The sequence below is a fragment of the Corella eumyota genome, chromosome 6 (genome assembly GCF_963082875.1).
Source record: "Corella eumyota chromosome 6, kaCorEumy4.1, whole genome shotgun sequence".
NCBI classification, from domain to species: domain Eukaryota; kingdom Metazoa; phylum Chordata; class Ascidiacea; order Phlebobranchia; family Corellidae; genus Corella; species Corella eumyota.
Genome location: NC_137495.1, coordinates 10217449 through 10237422, shown reverse-complemented (window position 1 = coordinate 10237422; position 19974 = coordinate 10217449).

Sequence of the window (19974 nt, the reverse complement as noted above, 5' to 3'; positions counted from 1 at the left end):
TATAAATTTTCCATTTGACTTTAAAAAGCTGCTATGGTTTTTTGTTTAAAAAAAATGCCCTATGAATGGTTGTCACAATAATTCTGACGCAGGGTTTAAAATAACGAAAATAAATGCAAGTAATTAAAAGTAACTTGAATGTAAACACATCGAAGCGTATTAAGTAAATTTTTGATTAAACAAAAAAATAAAATTAAAGTTACCACATTTTTCAACAAAAGCGCAAAATTTTATTATTTGCTTCCTGTAGAGTTTCTACAAACTGTTGAAATAAAATTAACAACCTTAGTAAAATTCAAGCAATCTAAGTTATTTGTGAAAAACTGAACGTCATCTAAAAATGGGCACCCATTCATAAAAATTAATCTTTGCTAGAATGATTTATACCGTTTAATTTCTAAAAATTAAGGTGAGGTGTAATATCACAGCTAAGTTAATAAAACTTTAGGTTTTAATAAAGTTTTTAAGAAATATAATCATATGTTGTGATTAGTAGGTTCGTTACATTTTTAATAATGAACCATACCCAATAATTTTTAATAATGAACCGTACATTTTTAATAATGAACCATATGTTTTTTACAAAATATAAAAAAAAATCAGAGCGACATGACAGGTAAGTTGTTGAAACTCCCGATTTGTGACGTCGATAATAACACGTATTTTAGTTATGTTTTTTGTTTTAATTTTAAAATGTTAAAAACCTTGTTAACTTATTTTATATTAGGTTTGGTTTTAATTTGTTTCTTTTGAGGAGGAGTTTCTACAAACTGTTAAAAAAGGGCAAATTCTAACTAACTTTATCGAACCGCTGACATTTTGTGATGTGCATATTTTGGTATGCAAGAAGTTAATTAAACAGAAAACTTTTGTAATCGAGGAATATTTTGGTTATTTGCAGCTAGTAGCTTAGTTCGACATCATTTGCAGAAGCATTTGGTAAGTGCAACAGTCATTAAATACACTTTTCTGTCTGTCTGTTTAATATTAAAACTGCGTTGGTGGAATACACCAACAAAAGTAAGGTTGCCTATTTTTATTGCAAACATAGGCTATTTATGAATAGTTATGTACATTACACAAACACTTGAACAATAAGAGTAGGACAACAACATATACATGGGGTGATGTTGTGATTGTATAGAGAAGAGGAAGAGGGCGTGGTGGAGATTTAAGTATATAGAGGTGAAAGAATATTTATTCGAAAGAAAAGTTAAATAGATTATCAACAAAAACTTTATAATGTGTTGTCTTAATTACAATGCTTAATGATATATCGTGTTATTTTATAGAAGAGCTGACAAGATTAACAAGAAAATTAATAAATTGTTTATAAATTTTTTCGTTGAAATGTATTGTCAGTTGTTACATAACTTGCACCATTATTTCCCCAACGTTTTTAGTTTTAAACTTAATAGACGCTTATAAATCTGTTATGCTACTTTGCTTTTTATTGTGTCAATTCAAGCTCTATTAAAATGAGGATTTGAAATATACAAAATACGTTTTAAATTATATAGGAAATAGACAATAATAAATAAATTTTGCGTACGCCGTGTAAAAGTGCCTTTATTTTAAACAATTAACTACTAAATGTAAAAATGGCGTGTTTACAGCGAATTAATTCAAAAAGTTTCTAGGGGGGAGCATGCCCATTTTTTCGTTTTTTGTTTGGACAGAGACTTAGCATTTTTAAAGTTCTGATTAAGAAAACATTATTTATCAAATTTGACATTGCGTCTCCCTGGCGCGCTCGAGTTTTATTTAGCAAATCTTTTCCTATATTAAGTACGTGAAATACTTATTTATGCTTAAGACATATTTATTTGTTCACTTTTCATCACATACAAAGTTACGGTTTCTAATTGAATCACACGATGCAATTGATAAAGTCGGTTTCATTTCACAATGACATTGTGACGTTATATAAAAGGGCAAAACATTTGTATCTTTTTGCATAGAAAAGGGTGACCCTTGCCTTATTTTTTTTAAATAATTTTAAAATTATTAAAACAATTAAAAAAAAACAATTGGATTAGGTTAAAATAGTGACTGGGCTTCGTTAATAATAAAAAAGTGGCAATAAAGAGTAGGAAATGTATGTGATATAAAAATTACATAAAATTTTTTTGATACCTTATTTGAAGCGTTTTTATTGCATACTGTACAGAATCCTAGATGTTTTCCCCTGCTTTATGACGTCATTTTGCATTGCGACGTTCAAACCCGACTTTACCAATTGTAAAACTTACTCGTTGGGTTAATAAGTTAGCTTTGTTCTTTAAAAACGATAAAATTGCATCGCAGCGGAACAAAGTCATGGGTATTATAAGACGTCTTATATTTCTAGTTGTTGTTTAATCGTAAAAAACTTAAAATATGAGAGGCTGAATAAGTCAAGGTGTAGTTTTTAAACAACATATTTTATTTTTATACACAAAAGGTTTTATTTTCATACACAAAAAAAGATTTTCTTTCTGAAAATAATATTTAACTAGGGATATTCTCGGATAGACCATAAAACCATAAACCAATTTTCCAACTTGGTTAGTGATTGATTTTGCTATAACAAACAAGGAAGTGCCTAGAATAAACATCCTTATATTGCATAGTCTGAATAGGGGTGGCGTTGATCGGTTTTGCTACGCTTTGCAGTATTACTTGCTACGCAATAAAACTTGCTAATGCTTACTAGCAAGATTTATTAAGAATTCTAGTCTTATACTAAATCAGACTAACTGAATAGCCTTATAAAATTAAAGTTTATAATCAGCAAATCACTGATGTAATCTGGCCATTACAAAAAAAACTTAATTTTAAATGCATTTAAAAATAAAATAAAACTGTTATACGAAGACGTTCAAAAAATCACTTAACCATATTGGTAACGGTTGAATATTCTACTAGGATGTAAAATCCTAACTATTGAAATTTAATTAAAAACAGAACTGATCCTTTTTTTGTCAAGAAAATTTCCTTGAATGTGGAAACACTGGTTATCGCTATTAATTTATTTCTACTAATTAGATTACTAAAACCACCATCGTGGAGTCGTCAACCAAATAGTGCATTTAACAAAGCCGAAAATATTGTATTTAATGCCACTATGCTCCGCCATCTACTGGTAGAGGCACAACCTGCATTAACTGTAGATGTTTTTGATACAACTGTTTAAGGGAGTACTCAGACACACACCGTCAACGTTGTCATCAGACCAAGGAGCACAAATTCAGTCGATACTTTTTAGAATTAACCTCAGTCCTTACAAGAGTCTTTTTCAGCGTTTATTTGTTTAAAATCAAGCAAATGCTCAAATTAACGAAAACGTTTTACTTTAAGTGGTTAAGGTTTATGATTTTTACTTTGGGTATAAAATTAGGTATTTTATTGTCAATTATGCTTAAATACTTGCTTGATTAATAAAAAAATAGGATTAATATTTTGCTTTTAAATTTAGTTTAAAAACCTAATACCAACAGCTTTTAAGCCAAATATGATGTTTTTTTGCTTCAAACTCGAGGTAGGTAAAGGTCATTTTTCCTAAAGCCGATCACGTTCCGCCCGGCTACGGATTCGAGTCTCCATTCCATCGTAAAAATCAGATATATATTGACAACATTTTGTCTAAGCTTTGACATAAATGCTATTATTTCATGCTATCACTTACTTAAAATATGCAACACCTAATCTTATTTGCAGATGTTTTTGATAAAATAAGTTTGTTTGATTGCTGTCGAATACCCTCTCTTTTTTTCTGTAAAACTGTTTTGGTATATTCTTGTCCGAAAGGTTAAAAGTATTATATTTAAAAAAAATTTTTGATTACACTTTTGGTCAGTTGGGTGGAATGGAGATATGTTCCTATTTGGAAATAAAAAGATTTTAAAATTACTTACAATTGATTGAAAAACAGCATGACTTAACGTTTGAGTGATTTTGGATTTGTTAACAATGAAAATGCCCTTTTACATTACTGAACAATTTTGATAACAGAATCATTTTTATTAAACTGCCTCTATCTTTTATTTAAAGTAGTCAAGCTGTGTAAATTAATAAATCTTTAATTGATAGGACTTCTTTGATACGAGAGGCAAACAGAATATCTTGCCTAACAATTTTGTTACATTAAATCCTGATATATACCCCAAAATTGCATTTTTGTAAGGTGAAAGTTTATATGATTAATGGCTTTGTACTAAATTATTTGAATGTTTAACTCAAAATCGCTTTGTACTGAATTTTTTTCCAAAAATGTTTTTTTTTTTTTTTTTTTTTAATTTTTTTAGACTGGATTTCAGTTGAATTATATATGGGTCGTTGTTGAATCCATTTTTTCCTCTAATACAAGCAAACCACAATTTTAGATGAGCTTGTGAAATCTTATATGTAAATAAATAATTTAGTGGGTTCTGCTTTTTTTAAAACATCAGTAGTAATACAATATAGACCATTACTGGGTGGCGGTAGAGAGTTCAAAACCGTTATAGATCATTTTTAGGTGGGCGGTAGAGAGTTTTTAGAAAATGGGTTATTCTGTTATGAACCATTACTAGGTGGAGATAGAGAGTAAAAATGGGAAAAAAGCCTGTGTTTACTTAAGCGCAAGATAAAAATAAGCGATTTTGGATGTTTTCAATTTATTATATACACGATGCGAAAAAACCAATACAATACAGTAAAACTATGTACAATTTGGGGGATAAAGTGTGAGGTATGATTAATTATAAGGTATTTTATTGGATAAATGTTTGTGTAATTAAATAAATGAATATGGCAGTTATTTTGTTGGATAAATGTTTGAGTAATTTTTTGACTGGAGCGTCCAAAATTCTTTCCTTGAATCGTTTCATGTAGTTTGGCAAGTGGAAAATGTTTTGACAATGATGCAGTTTGATTCGAATGTTCTTTTTTGCTGCCGCATCGGCAACCATTTGAATTTTTGCCATAACTGAACACGAATCGTGATTCTCGATAACCCCAGCATAAGAGATTAGATTGATGCTGAACAATGCTGAACAAGATTGATGCCCAAAATCATAGGATTTTCTCCCAAAAGAGGTTCAATAAGTTTGCACAAATCAGTGTGGCATCATTTGCTACCTTTTGAATAGGTTGACAAGTAGCTGGATGTCAGTCGGCGATTGGAGGAAATGACACCTGGCGGAAGCTTTTCTTTGTCTTCGATATTATAGAAAATATCTTCCAGCGCATTTGACATTCTTTACCTTTTGGTACGTTAAAGTTTAGCCCCTTCAAAGAAGACGGAGTTGACGGAGAAGCCAAAGACGTAGCTGTCGCTTTCATTGCAACTGGCACCTTTTTTGGTACGGTAACCTTTATCGGAGCCATTACCTTAAGCGGAGGCATTGGTTTGACCGGTGTTGGTAATGCTGAAGCAGAAGTTGGTGTCTTTTCTGATGGTATTTTCTTTACGGCCGAAACAGATAGCACTGTCGGCTCCTGAAAGTCATCAAAAGAAAAGACTATTTGATCGGTCATTATCTGACTATCTTCGAACGCATCAAACCAATGACGGTCCATCTGACCAATTTCTACTTGTTTTTGACTCATGATGTTTAGCTATGTTGAATCTGGTAAAAATTAGACAAAACTTGTTGACTGAAAAAAATGAAGAAACTGATGCTATCTTGATGCTTATAAAGCTTTAATGATAATGCTGCAGCGAAAAAAGTGTTCTATATTTTTTAGGCACGATCCGACATGTAATTTTTATTTTTTTGTTTTATTGTTTTTCTTAAGACGATGACTTTTGGTATCGGTTGATTGACGTTTCTCTTTTTAATTATTATAGTTTGCAATCAAACTTTAAAGATAAAAAAAAAAAAAAAAAAAAAAAATCAATACGGAACACTATACATTCTTGCTAAAAATGACTAAATGAAGTAAGTATTGTAATCTATTACTTTCTGAAACAAAATAGAACCAACTGCCTAATGCACAAAAAACAATCAATTCTTTCTTATAAAAAATGAGTTTTGTTAAAAAAAATTGTCCACACCAACAGAGCTGTGTTATCACATAACTTTAGCCTACCTTTTTATATCACATGAAAGATTTTTAGCAGACTGCACTAACTGAGCAATACATTTATGTTTTTTAATTTGTGGAAATTCTTTTCGAACAGCAGGGGGTTTTCTTGCTACTACATAAAAGATAGATTTTTTCGGTAAATTCGTGTTGGCCTTGCTCCTACTTTTAGAGTTACTTTCTTTCCATTGACTAAAATGTCTTTATCTATAAAATGATGATGGCATATAGCCGCCCTAATAGGAAATATTTTAAATTTACTTTCGAACTGATTTGTTTCTTAGTTTTAACCTGTTTACAATTTGTATTTTTTTAATGTATTACTTTTTATTAGGGTTAATTTATGTCATTAATATATAGAAAACTTGACTTTGACAAAAAAGAAGTAGCCTGTAGGCCTACCTTTGATTTAAATAAAGAGTATTTAAGCAAAATGTATAATACTAACGTTTCTTTATTAAGCAAAGCCTTAAAATTATCACCACCAGAAACATCTCTCATTGATAAAACAAAGTTTTGCATTGCGGTGACTACGGTCTTCTTCATTTTTGGCAAGTTCTGGCCTACGTACTATAAACAAGTGAAGTTTAACATTTTCTTGTAGAGCCTTTTTTTGAGACCAAGAACATCCAGGCACACAGCAGTGGGTCATTTTTATAATATACTAATAATTAAGCCTGTATTTTAACAATTTAAGTTGTTTAGCAATGTAAAAATGTAAATAAGGCAATGCGCATCGCACTGTTACAACTTATTTCGGTTCCCTATTACATTACGATGTTACGACGTACACTATTGCTCATGCATGACGAATATTTACGTCATAAAAAAACAAACACCCGTTGGCTTTCTATCCGTTAGGTTAGTTTTCTATGGTTGAACTACTACCACAGGAGGTGCGTTTTTTTATTATAAACCCGGTTTTCTATTTGCGTAAATAACGAAGTGCTTCCATTGTCAATGGTAGTGTTTCCAAAAGTTTTGTCAACGAATAACACCAATAAAGATATGTTCTTCTGTTAGTTTTTCCTTTGCGTAGGGTTAAAAATTTATATTACTATGGTACTTGCTGTGTCATCATCTGCTTTTATTTTTTATACAATATTTTTTTATACAATATAAAATAATAAAATTGGTTGCAAAATTCCTTAAAATATAACATCTAAACTAAAAACATGTTAAGAGATTTTCTAATACATTTTAAATGTCAAAATTACATTTCAAATAACAATTTTTTTAAAAACAATGCATTGTTAATAGACAATAAATATTTAGATCCAATTTTATATGTGGTAAAAGGTCGGAAATCAAAAAACTCTTTTATCATCTACAATTAACTAATTTATTGTAAATTTCGAGTTGTACTGTTGAATTGATTGCTTGTGCAACCAATCCCTTTACGTAATATGGAGTGATATGAGAGATGGCACATTAAAGGATGTTTTATATTATGTATACGGACATTGTGAAGCTAGTCACTGCAAACAAAATACCAAGTGGCTTAAATGCAAACAAACTATAATTAGTTTTGCAACGCCCGGTGCGGAAATAACGGTATCAGTTAAAACCTAATTAACCCAAAGATATACAGCTGTATCTGGGGTCAACACTGACGCACCAGGAAGAATTAAGCTTCACAAGAACACGAATAATGTGTTTATGGACAAGCTCCAAAATGTGCTGTCTATCAATTATCATTTTATATCGCGTGACACGTCACTTGTTTCAAATTAGGGTTTAACGAAGTAGTTTAAATAAATCAACAACAAAAATAAACTGTCAATCAAACTAAAATAACAATTAACTATACAAATGGTGACCCTACAAGAATAGCACCCAAAACACTTTATATAAACTCTACAGTACCTTTTATTTGAACACTTGAAGTTGTTACTGAATTGGCTTCATTTATTCCTTTTTTCATAAATAACTTCTTATATTAAGAAGTAAAATCTGACAAACAAACTGGAACACTTTGAATATACAGAATAAAACACAGTACTACAAGTTATATTTTAACAATTTCGAATTCCACGATTTCTTTCAGGGTTAGATAGTTTCCATACCTTGTCGTTATTTTTTTTTAAATTTTATCAAACATAATTAATGGAAAAAGTTTTGAGAGACCCCAATTTTCAGCAGCTTGACCTCCAGTCTCATACTTGAGGAAGAAATAATTGATGGTTTGGATGATGCATTTTTACCACAGTATTTGTTATAAAATACAGTTGATTGCCTTTGTTTTGTTTAAGTCGTTTATCTCCTTTACGTAATCTATAATTGTGTGTTTTGCCTTTTAATTGATGACGTCATAATTGCTCCCTTTTCTCCTAACTTTAAAGGCGTGTCTATTTGATAACAGTTGTCATTGACTTGACTTTAGTTCTTTGAGTAACGTCTACTAATCTTGACTTTATTAACTTAGATATTGTGTTTTGTCTTTATAGCTCTAGTGTCATTTTTAGTTACTTAAAACCGTAGTTTCGGTCAATAAATTGAAATCATATTTATAACAGTATTTAAATGTTAAAATTATTTTATTTAATAGTGCATAGGTAAACCACTTTATCTTTACAAAGTATTTAAAAAACAACGCCAGATCATAACTAACATCACCTTCAAATAAATCATGACCCAAGCAAGGTGGACGTCCTGTTGTTACAATTTTTATGTTTATTTTACATGAAACATGAACGACTTTGTAGCAACCTTCAAATTGGTTGTTTATATTGTAGAATAACTTTTAATAACCCTATTACAATTAATTCTAAGTTCAAGCTATAGAGTCGTTGACCGGACACATACAACAATTATTCTTGTTACAACAGGTGCCAACTCCAAACAAAAACGAGAATTAGTCACGTTACCTGTATGTTTTGCCGTATTACAATAATAGTATTACTGTTACCGTGGTGTCGTTTATAAATATAACTTAATCAAAATACTAAACCAGATAATCAAAATAAAAATGGAGTCAAATCAAATTAATCTAAAAAACAATTAAAATAATTATAACGATAAATCACGAACGGTTAGAAAGGCCTGGTCCAACCCCAAACCTTTTTCTTATTGCTCTATCTATCTCTCTCTCTCTTAGACATGCGCCAATAATTATGATTTTCAAAACGAATTGCTTTTGACGTAACAGTTGTCATTCCAAATTCGTTAAGCTTGTATATTAATTTATTAAATTTTTAATTAAAATAAAACATGGTCAAAGTTAAACAAAACACAATAAATACATTCTCAAGACTTTTCTTTGATAAATCACATGTATATACAATTTTATAGTACATGAATACGGGTAAGAAATGAATTAAATTTTTTTAGTTCAAATATTAGGTAAAACCATTTTTAATGCAACATAAAATGTCGTGAAAACTAAATTATATTATAAATAAAACTAGGCTCAGTTAAAAAAACAGCCACAACTTCTGATTAAAACCTTTAAAACCAGCAAGAAATCTAATTTATACTATCATCTGAATAACGTTCACAGCAAGGTAAATTTAGAAAAGTCCATTTACAAATTAAAACCTAAAAAAGAAAGTAAATGTAACATGTATCAAAGAATAATAATATAATCCAATACAGAAGCTTTTTGAATATTAACATATTTTGTAATAAAATGATTGTAACGAGGGTTTTATGTTTATCGATGATTCACGTAATCACCTTAAAATTGAACACAAAATTAAAGGGGAAGAAAAAAAATGCTTTGTAGTTTGTACACAAAGACACGACAAAGGCATTTAATGGGTTATTTAGTTTTAAATATAAATGCAAAAAAGAGTGGTTCTTTCAAATATACTTCTGTTGAGGGCAAATGCCCTTTAAAATCGCAAGGTACTCGAAAAATAGGGAAAAAGTGCAAGTGATTGGGTCACTGTTGCATTATGACCACTGCATAAGTTTAGGTCACATTTCAGTTCCTAAAATTAACAAAATTAAATAACAAGGTACATTTATTTCTACAATAATTGTTATGATTTTTATTGCTTTAAAATTTAAAAAAAATAAATGGTTATTTCTAGGAAAATTATCTATTGGTTATATTTAAATGGTCTTACGCCAAGATTTGAACAATTTTCAAAATTCATTGTATCTAAACAACTCTATAAAACATTCCAATGATTGCTTCAGTGTTGGGATTCTGGTAGAAGAAATGAAAAAAGTCAAAATGTAATAATACAAAGTTTAAAATTAAGTTATATTACTATTACAAATAAAACAAAAAATATTTACATAAATTTAAATAATATATTTTATAAGTTATATTGTTTTTTTAGGTTGAAGTGCTAATATATAAGCAACAAGGAGATAAAGAAAGCCCTACATTTTAAAAATAATGATTTTTGTGTAGCATTTATTAAAACATATATGTTAAACATTTAAAAAAAATTGGGAACAATGTCATATGTATGGATTTAAAATATTTAAGTACAATTATTTGGAAGGAAAATGTAGCAAAAGAGTGGATAGGTAAGTTGAAAAATGTATAACAATAACATTAAATTAAACTAATTAACCAATAACTACATGAATATAGGTGCATTCAAAGTCTGCTGGACTTTGAAGAAAAATTGGTTTTTAAAAGATTGAAAGAACTGGAAAAAAATAAACATAGTTGGAAACTACATCAATTTAAAGAAAGACATGTAAAGGCTAAATAAATGAATGGGGATTACAATATCAAAAAAAAGATTTTAATGTGCTGTGTTCCTCTATGCAGTAACATGTCGCCTGCCTTGTTTCGCGTTCCTGCAAAACGTTTTCTACCGAAAGGTACCTTGGCAGAGTGGGCTGAAGCTTTGGAAAAAATAATACTTACAATGTGCCAGGATTAGCATATTAAAGATCTTTTTTTAAAAGATAATGTTAAAAAATATGTGAAGTGCATTTTAAAAAGTAGGTCAGCTTACAAAGACATAACATTGTGTATGTATAACAACTCTTGTGGTAGTGAAATTAAGGGGGAAATGCAGCCACCAAAAGAGCGCAAAATTGTAGCTAAACTGTATTTTAAGTCCTTTAATAACTTTGTGGAATCAACTTTAACTGATGGGTGGACAAAGGTTGAACAAAATGAAAATTTTTTCTTAACTGCGGTGATGGTCATGATCAGTTTCAGTACCAGGTTGTAGTGTTGAAAGATTTTACAGTCTCAGCAAATTATTATGGTTGGAGTGCAGCTATTGATAGTCCGTTACGTAAGATAAAGGTCCAAGAAATCACTACCTTTCAGCTTATAAAAAGTATCACTTCCTTCAAAATATGCAAGGGGTGTGCAACTGATTCTTTAAACAGTATTTCGCACTTTGTTACAACACCATCTGACCGGCATTCTTCATAGCAAAAATGTGTTGTAATTATTAATTTTTAATATTAGCATAAAAAATGGTAATTTAATTAGCAAGTTATTTTATCATGAACAAAAGATATATAGGTAAAATTTTAAAATACCAACTATTTACCAAATTGTATGGTTTTTATGCCTGCTGATAGTAATAAAGTGTGTAGCAATTGTTCCGTACTGGCATACAACATATAGGGTCGAATGCAGAAAGTGCGATTAACTTTAATCCGCGATTAAAGCGAGGATTAATTTTTGATCGGTATGCAGAAACCGCGATTAATAAAGTCGATCAACCGCGACGGATTAAATATCGAATTTAATCGCAGAAATTTAATCCGACGAATTCGGCGGATTAAAGTAGGGATTAGGCTGTTTTTACGACTTGAACATAGCCTAACTAGTAAATTATATTGAAATAACATTTATCACGGTGATGTTAACATTTTTTTTGTTTAATATTTCAGTTAGGTCCTATCTTGAATACCTTAGTTAGGAATTTTGGCAATTTACTTTTTTTTTATCCCGTTATTGTTTAAACATTCTAATAACAATGTTTTGTCACCCTTGGAAAAGTTTTTTCTCTTTTTTTGTTTATTGCGGGTTTATGTTTCAATTCTTGTTGGTTTGTCGTCAAATTTAGTTTTTGAAAATAAAAAAACAAAATTTGGTTAGTAGGCAAGCCCACCGTTTCGCTTGAACAATCTCATTGTTTACGTCATTTTGTTTGTTCGTCACAAGCGTGTCATAAAGAAATTACAGAAATATTTGGATTGTTGATATTTTTAATCCAGGATTACAGTTAATCCGGCGATTAAAAATGTTTCTGCATACCGATTAAAGTTAATCCTGAGATAAAATTAATGAACTAGATAAAATTAATTCTGTAAACATTGCATAACAGAGAGATACGCACGCTAGAAGTTAATTAGGAAACAACCTGTTTATAAACTTAACGACTATACAACAATTATTCATTGTATGATTAATTATATGCTCAAATACTTCTTAAAATACATTTTTAAATTGCATTATATTTTCTTTACGAATAATTTTACTCGGCATTGCTGTTAAACTATAGATATTACTTGTAACATCAACGGTTAAACGCCTTGATGATTTTTTTTTGTTGAACGTGTAAAATGACTAAAAAGAACAACATTATGCATAGACTACGTAACATATCAAAAAACTTTTAAGACTAAAACAATTCTTTAAAAAAATAAAGAGTTAAAAAAATGTTCCTGTTAAGTGCATTCGAGTTGGTTTTAATCTTCCAACACGTGCTGAAGTTTTAATTATTGACAAAAATACTCAATAAGATACTATAAACTAAATATATAATGTTAAACAACAACTGAACCAATTTTATGAATGCCAAATAATTATCAAAATATAGAATAACAGACTTACAGAAAAAGGTAGAAAGCTTACTTTAACCATAGATATTACATTACACAAGATAACAAGCGCCCCGTTTTTTTTTTTTTTTTTATTCGACATACAGTACAACACAGAAAAGAATAGCGTAGCACGTAGTAGTACATATCAAAAAACAAATATTAAAAATTTTAAATAGCTAAATACAAACATAAACATAGTTTAAGGCAAAGTTGACCATTTTGTAAAAAATTTTTCCATTTTTTTAAATTTTTTATAACGATACAAATCACAATCTCTTAAGTTGGTTACAAAAAAAATAAGTTCCCTAATTGTTGGTGTCCGTTCAGCATATTTACAAATATAAACAATATATCTAGAGCATAATAATAATAAATTAATTAACGAATGAGAGTGATCATGCGAGACCACTCCAAACAAACGTTCGCTGTTAGAAATAATTAAAGGAAGTCTTAATGTGGCCGCAATCCAGGATATGGCATCTTCCCAGAACACGTTGGTTACTGGGCATTTACAAAAAATATGGTAAATGGTCTCACTTTCGGCTTTACAAAAGGAACATACAGGCGTGGTCTTCACCCCAAACGCAAAGAGAGCATCGTTAGTAACTATGGCCCTAAGGTTTAATTTAATTTGAAAAGATCGCAATCTAGTCGTCAAACTTGTGTCCGACAAGCGCCCCGTTTACTTCCATTGTTATTACGTGGTAACGTTGCGCCTCTAGTGGCACTGTACAAAACGCAGACGACAGTTTGTTTTGATACTGAAATCAGCTGATTGAAGTAAGAAAATACGAGTTGTTTGTTTTCCGTATCTCGTTATTGATTTAAAAAAAGAATATAAAAATGCAAAAGGCGGCCCCAAGTGTTGCATTCCAAACTGTATTTGGAAGAATAGGAAATTCTTAGTTTATCGTGTTCTGTCTGGTAAAAAAAGTCAGAGGTGTGGAAACTGCGGGTTGGAGGCATGATGTCATCAAGGTTTTAAAACAACTACAGCCGCATTCTAAATGTTTAAAAAAAATATACAGTGGCAAGTCAGTTATGTGTGAAAAGCATTTCAATAAGAAAGACATTCACCGAAGTAAGTTACCTAAAAATAAACACCAGCAGACTAGGTAGTTGCCTACCTTGGTTTTTAATAGTTTTAGTTATAGTCAGATAATTGGAAACAGTTAGTTTTAGTGCCTATTTATTTCAAATTTTAATAAAATGATTTTGATTTGTTTTGGTCAAACATTTTCCTTGCAAGGTTTTGCAAATCCTATTTTTTTTATTAAGGTGAAAAAACATCATGGCTTAAAGTAGGGGTTCTACCCCTTTATAACCTAGGCATATCTAAAAAAATAATACAATCACCACCTAAAAGAAGGGAAATAGTTAAATTTCCTCAAGCTGCTAAATCATTTTTTTTTAAATTCTGTTAAGACTGCCTTTAATAATCTAAAATGAACCAAGTGGAATCTTTAAATTTTTCCTAACTCTCTTCATTTTTACTTACCCTCTTTAATTTATTCTTTTTATACTAAACTTATTGTTAATGAAGATTTATCAATTTCTGCTTTTTTACATGCTGTTCCAATTCCACCTAAAACTTTAAAACTTCTTCTGTTTAATAAACAAACTTTATTTCAAACACTTTCCAAATTTCATTTATGCAAAAGTGTCGACAAATTACCTTCTACTAACTGGGTAACAATTTCATTATTTTCTAAACAGGCCACATATTTTTTAATATTTTCACTAAACAACTATTATGTTAATAACTACCAATGGTCTTTATTTTATATTGAAGATATTTAAATTTTGATTGTTCTGTTTGTGTTAGTGGGTCCAGCCAAATTTGCAAACTTATTAGTCTAAATGTTAAATTAAATGTTGTACGCTCACAAGAGCGAAAAATAAATCTAGAAAATGTGCCACCATCATACAAATTAAGAAACCCAATGCTGTGCGACAAAAGTAGAATCCATGCTTTGGTTTAAACTAAAGAGAAGCCTAACTTTTTAAACTATAACTTTGTGTAATTTTATCATGTGAAAAAAATTGCGAAGCAGTTTGGAACTAGCAAAGATGTTGGTCCCAATATGGATAATTTTTTGCAAGTCATTATTGACAAAAACAGAAATGACGAATTTTTATTAGAATGGTGGAAAAGTCAAATCAGCCTACAACAGAGCTTCTCCAACAATCGCCGCTATCCTCTTTTAGTTATCAGGTTTACTAGGTTTAACAAACAACTAAATTTTGTTCAGTGGTTTACGTTGTTTTTTTAAATAAAAAATCATTACCAGTACCACAGACAAGCAACACTGTACACATTATTGGGGGCCAGGCACTGTAAGATGAATTTATATTATCTATTCACTTCGCCTAAGGGAGGCCCTGATACTCTTGGAACAAAATTTGTTTGATTTTTACTTTTAAGAAAATTTCACTTACATAATTTTTTTGTAGTGTGAATATTTTCAGTCTTTTCTGTCCTGAATTAATTAGGACAAAGACATAACATCAATATTTAATTAGCAATAACACAAGGTCCTTCTGCTTACATGCAGTTGCGAGAAAGCAATCTTTTAGTTTTACCATCAAGGCAAACTCATGTTAAGTTAAGAAATAAGTTCACACCTACAGTTGGTTTTAATAACTACAATTTTTGTGACTTAAGGGGAATAAAAACAGAACATGAACATCAACGCTGCACTTTACTTGTGTTCAATGAAATGACAGTTAAAAGTAATTGTTTTAACTTGGTAATTAATTTATTTATGTCTAAATTACCATCTTATCTTAGAATCTATTGTTTACCGAAAAAATACGGGTAAGTTGATAGGGTATGTGGATTATGGAAATGACAACCTTAACAGCATAGGATGCAAACAAGATCTCACAGGATCTCAAAACAAGATCTCACTTTTCACATTCTTGCTTTTTATTTAAGAGGTAAATTATATTCGAAATCAGGTAAAGTCGATAAGAAATAAAGTTTTCGTTTTACAAATTTAGGTGTAACAAACAATAAGCTTGATCGCCTCATATCTTATTTTCCTTCTGATGCAGTAAATGCACAGACTTTGTATTTTTTAATAATAGAAGCTGTACAACACCTTGAAATTAAGTCTAACATAAAAGTAATTGGTAAGAAGTTTTTTTTTCTACTAATATAATTTTAGTCATCTATTTAGTGTAGTAAAACTAGCTAGTACAATGGGTTTATAGGCGATGAATTGTCTGCGAACCGAATAGCTTTCTAAACTTTAGCGCAGGATGGCAGTTTTTACAAAATGAAAAATCCGTGTGATTTGCAAAGGTATTTAATTAAAAAAAAAAGTATGCTGTTAATTTTGTAGGTTATTTTTTTGTAAATTACGAATTAACTTTTATTTTGTAGGAACATATACTTTATTCAGGATCCTTCTCATTTAATTAAAACAATAAGAAACAATATGATGTCTAAAACAAAAAAATTATGGAATGGAAAGCCTTTTTTTTGGGGACCCATTGAAACTTTAATTAAAAATGATTTAAATGAATTACTGAGAAGATTTCCTAAATTAACAAAATCTCATTATAAAATGTCAAATTAGCTGCTCAGGTAATTTAATTGGTTCAATAATTGGTTTGTTCTTGATGTTAACCTGTATACTCTATTATTTACTAAGATGTTCATTTGTAAATTAGGTTTTATCATCAACAGTTGGGATGGAACTAAAAAAAAAAGATATAACAAAATGGGTAATTTTTTAATGCTAATCGATAAATGGTTTGACATTATGAACACTGGCTTAAAGGACCATATTTCAAAAAGAAAACGCGAGTTGGCCCCATTTAAATTGGTCGATGATGAGCGATTGGAGTGGCTTTTGTTATTAATAATTTTATATTTTTAACTAATAAATTGTTAAGAGTATTTTTTGGACTGGCGAAAGCAAGCTGAAGAAAGGGACGACTTCAGCGAAAGTATGTTTTTTTCTGAGTCCACTTAAAAGGGTATCGTTATGACACCTTATGTTTTAAGTCGTAGGTGTAGTCAAGGTAAGTATAGTAAAGTTTATATGTATATATATCAAATCACTGAAATGTTCTAGATAATAAACTTATCAAATATATTGGACTTTTGTTAGACTGTTTGAAGTCATATTTTGGACACCAGAGAATGGTGGGAAGAAGAAACACCAACCCCACAGTAGTAGATTTTGGCTATAATGCCAATACTATTAACTACAGAAGAAACATTCCTGACTCTAATATTATTATAAAAGACTAGTATGTATATTAAAAACTTTGTTTATTATATATATATTAATTCTTTTTTGAAAAATTGGATTTTTTTAAACGTTGGCGCAAGGATTTTTTTGTTTGAAATTTTTGTTTATTGTTTAACGTTTGGCAAAACCAATTGCAGTGAGATATAGTTTAACAATTTTTTCTGATGTAGTAAGGAATATTTATAAACTGACAATAGTTAATTTGATTTATAATTTCTTGTATAGGCACTGTTTTGATTCCATTTGCAGTTATTACATTAAATAAACTTTGAACTGATTCCAGACACTGGGTAACAACATCTGCTGAAATCCATAATCCTCGACGATTTTGGCGTTCACAAGTATCAGGGAGTTGAGATTGGGATGTTATTTTTTTGATAAATATTCTATTTTTATAAAAAAAGTTGTTTTTATTTACTGTTAAAGTTTTTTTATTGCAAATTCTATGCTTATTTATTTTTACATACTTATAACTAACTTTTAATTCAAATTAACCTTTGTTTCTTTTTTTGTCTTGTAATACAATTTTCTTAATATAGATCCGCTCATATACTTTATTATTTCCTGGTTTCTCGGTGTTAAGGAATTTGGCAACTTTTGTTTTATGACTTTAGATGTTGAATAAAGTTTTTGAAAAAGAGCGGTTAAAATGAATTTTAAATCTCGGTCTCCATATACCTTATACAACAAAGCTGTGTTAAATTTTTATTAAATTAAGAAACGAAACTAATTAAATAGTTTTGTTTTTCTCAGCATTCTTACTATGTTATTTGTTTTCCAGTTAAGGACACAGGAATAGTCTTTTTGCAAAATTTCTGTCGGTAAGTGTTTTAGTAACTCGCTTCCACTATACAAATTTATAATTCTGCAAATATCTACAGCAACTTTGTCTGGCGAAGTTAACCAATCGGGATAGTTTCTTATTTTGACGCTTTCTTTATAACCCTCGCTTACTTGTTTATATTGCTGTTGCGTCCAAAAATGATTAACCTGGGAAGTCTACGTACATTGTTACCGTAATTAAAACCGTAAAAATGAAATGCAACGTCAAAAATATCATTTATCAACAGAATTGCGTTACCTCATCAACGTCAATTATAACTTCCATTTGGTCTAGTTCTACAACAACGTCTATATTATCTTGGATATCTTCCATTTTTTTATAGGAGTTGAAAAAATTACCATTAAAATAAAATTATTTCTTTTAATTATTTCAAACTGTTATATTGTTGTTGTTTGTTTTTATTGCTATGAAAACATGCCGTAAAGAATTGTGACGTCACGAACATTGTTTTGCCTTCAAGAATTTTTGTTTACACGCAAAAGAATTTGAAAAATTTCGAATATTGCAGCTTGACCTACGTTGCATGCTACCAGTAAGATTTTGTACGGTGCCACTTGGGGCACTAGACTACGACGTAAAACCCGCCGCTTGCTATCTTGTGTAATGTAATATCTATGATTTCATGTACTCCACAAAAGGTAATCTGTGACTGAATACCCACTGTTCCTAGTAGGCTATATGAAAGTGCATTGTTGATGTGCATTTTTGATTTATCATACCTTTTTATTTTGTCCGAAAGATGTTGCACATTTTTAAAACCTTCCTTCGACCAAGTAACCTCTGTTTCTTCACCTTTTCGAAACAAAAGGCAGTAAAAACAAAAAACCTTTTTCTCCTCACTTACAGTAAGCATTCCTTTCTCGATAACCACTGAACATTAAACTTCCTGTTTTGTTTAGGCGCTGTAACTTTTATATCAATAGTTTTTGGCTGATGAGGTCCAAGACGCTTTAGGTCTAACTTCGCCTTAAAACTCAAAGGAAAACTTTTCAAAATAATATCAACCTGGTTTTCATGGTTTATAGAATCCACAAAAATATTCAAAATACTAGTAATAAATCACAAACTTGTTTTTAAAATAAATTACAATTAAGTGAAATACTTACTATTTTTTGTTTAATTATGCTTGCTAAACGTAAAAAAAGTAAATAATTGGCTTCCAATCAATAACAAAATCAGAAAATCCAATCAAAATTAACTTTTTTACTAAAAACGTTAACTGATCCCACCAGACACGTGCATGATCTTTCTGACATTTGCGCGACTACCTTTTTTTCTAAAAAATCTAACCGATTATTTTTACTTGTTAAAGTCTTATTACCTGCTTAAAAAATAAGTAAACACCTAATTTATGTTTTAATTATCAATTAATTAAACGTCAAAGTCGCGAACAATAGTAACAGTTGCGTCACAATGGTAACTGTTTCGTGATAATGTCGATTATTTCGTTACAAAATTTTTTAGGCGTTATAAAAAACTGTTATAAAAAAAATCGCCAAGCTTTTCAACGCGAAAACCGGCATCTATTTTACCAAGTCTAAAAAGTCAGACATTAGTCGCAGAAATATTGTTAGCGTTTTAAATTATAGCATAAGTCAGCATGAGATGTATAACAAAATGTGATTTTTTTGGGTTTAAGCTATTTTAAACCCCAAATATCTAAAATTAAGACTTTATTTTAATTAGTTTGTATTCAGCAAATCAAAAAGCCTCTTTCAGGGCTACTTTGACTTTGTCTTGATTGTTCGTATCCAGCAAATCAAAAAGTCTATTTCATGGCTATCTTGAGTTATTTTTAGTATATATATTTTAATTTCTTTTTAAAGGCAGGTAATTTGTTAAAAACATTTTGTCTTGTTTTTAATATTGTAGTTAATTAATAAGTCTTATACAAGGCCATTTTTTTGTATATACCTTAAGTAATTAATTTCTAAATTTATTTAGAAATATAACAATTTTTCAAGAATATTTTTCAGAACGTACAATCATAGTGATCACCATTTACCAGTTTATACTGTTAGAAAAGGTGCAAAATGTACACCAATGATGCTAACCAGATTT